The sequence below is a fragment of the Procambarus clarkii genome, unplaced genomic scaffold (genome assembly GCF_040958095.1).
Source record: "Procambarus clarkii isolate CNS0578487 unplaced genomic scaffold, FALCON_Pclarkii_2.0 HiC_scaffold_1481, whole genome shotgun sequence".
In the NCBI taxonomy this organism is placed as follows: Eukaryota; Metazoa; Arthropoda; class Malacostraca; order Decapoda; family Cambaridae; genus Procambarus; species Procambarus clarkii.
This window is the reverse complement of record NW_027190509.1, coordinates 25,745-27,738: the sequence shown is the minus strand read 5'-3', so window position 1 is coordinate 27,738 and position 1,994 is coordinate 25,745. Positions and strand designations below refer to the sequence as shown.

At 43.0% G+C, this 1,994-nt stretch overlaps 1 non-coding gene across 1 annotated transcript; it reads left to right on the top strand.

Annotated features, from left to right (window-relative positions):
* The first annotated feature begins 1,279 nt into the window (after positions 1-1,279).
* Positions 1,280-1,398, top strand: LOC138362231 (5S ribosomal RNA). Its single transcript, XR_011227509.1, has one exon. It is a non-coding gene; the product is annotated as a 5S ribosomal RNA (ribosomal RNA).
* The last annotated feature ends 596 nt before the right edge of the window (positions 1,399-1,994 follow it).

Genomic DNA, 1,994 nt, shown 5'->3' with positions numbered 1-1,994 from the left:
TATATATATATATATATATATATATATATATAATATACAGAGTAAATCTACCCCAAAAGTAATGATTTATTTGTCTACAAAACTAAACTCTTTTTTGGAATCATATGAGGCCCCTCCACTGAGGGGGGAGGCCTGGATGTTTATTGTCATGTGTATTCATGCTGCTTGCATGTCGTCGTTTATTTTGCCTTTGTTGTTTTTTTGACAGCTTTCTTTGCCTTGGGTGGTTTGGGAGATTTTGAAGCTCTCTTTATTTTGGGCTTTTTGTTCCCAACAACAAGCTGCTGCTGCTGCTGCTGCTTCTTTTTCAAGGCTGTAGGTGGTTTGTTGCTTGTGGCGGCTTTCTTGGGAGTTACCACGGCCTTCTTTGCTGCTGTAGATGGTTTCTTGGTTGTGGTGGCTTTCTTGGGAGTTAGAACGGCCCTCTTCTCTGCTACGGCCAGCTTGAATGATCCACTAGCTCCACTTCCCTTGGTCTGAACAAGAATGCCGTCAGCCACTGCTTTCTTGAGAAATCTTCGGATGTAAATGGCGATCTTGGCAGCCTCGACTTTGTTGTTGGCAACAACGTACTTCTTGATTGCTTGTAGAGACGAGCCCTTACGGTCTTTGAGTGCTGCGACCGCGGCTAGAACCATTTGACTAGTTTTCGGGTGAGCAACCTGGACGCGAGGTTTCCTGGTGGTGGCCACCACAGCAGCAGCAGCCGCAGCCTTCTTGGTAGGCTTTGCTTCTACCATGATGATGATGAACCAACCAAGGTGATGAGAGACGCTCAGACAGTCACGGGGGAATGATGCTGCCGCCGCTTGAGCCGAACCTATTTATGTGCCGGCACGGTACAGAAGCTGCAACCTGGCAACTCGTCCACCAATCACGACGGTTGGTTTTACGGCTCCGAAACCTGGATCCCATATCTTCTCTAAAATAGAAGCATTTGTTCATGTTCTTTGTAAAAGTATCATAAAGCAGGACAGATGAGACAAATATCATAAAAACTGAAGAGCAGATGAGCACACACATGTTTGTATTACAAAAGAAAATCCACAAATTCATTAGAAATTGGCAGGGCAGGCTGAGGAAGTAGGTAGATGTAAAATGTCTGTAAATGGCGAAAGAACATAAACCCAAGACTGAATAAACGATGTTAAATATCCATGCCAAGGAGACAAAAATATGTTAGGATACAATTACCATTAAGACACCACAAGCAGGTCCGTATCCTGCCGCGATGACTTAAAAGAGTTGGTTATTAGCCACAATGTGTAGGCAGTCTCATGCCAACGGCCATACCACGTTGAGAACACCGCTTCTCGTCCGATCAGCGAAGTTAAGCAACGTTGGGTTTGGTTAGTACTTGGATGGGTGACCGCCTGGGAACACCAAATGCTGTTGGCAATAATGTTTTTTGTTTTGTTTTGTTTTGTTTCGTTTGTTTTTGTTTGAATGGCTGGCTCCACGGGAAATTCACGGAGTTGTGTGGAATAAGGCCTGGTAAAATGAATTAATATGTATGTCATGTTTAAAACAAACTCGCTTAATATAGATATTGTGTGAGGCTTTATACAAAAACAAACAACCAAAACAAAACATGTTGTATATATATATATATATATAGCTTAATCCGGGTTTGAACTCGCAACTCCAAGAATACGCATCACTTATATACACTTTACCACTGGACCACTGCTGCAGGACACTAGCTTGATGCTGAGGTATCAATTTAATGACGTAAATGCCATTTCCACAAATAAATGATAATTAAAAAGTATTTGTATGTACAAATCTTTTCTGTTTAAAAGGCTACAATATCAGTTACTGATATAATTTGTGTTAATGTTTCTATACCCACAAGAAGGCATATTTTTGCTTATATGTAAAGGGTACGGAGAAGGAATCCACAGACCATCATTCCCCTCCCCTTCCCTCCCCCCCCCCCCCCCCCCCCCCACCCCCAACTCCCACCTACTACCACCACCACCACCACCACCACC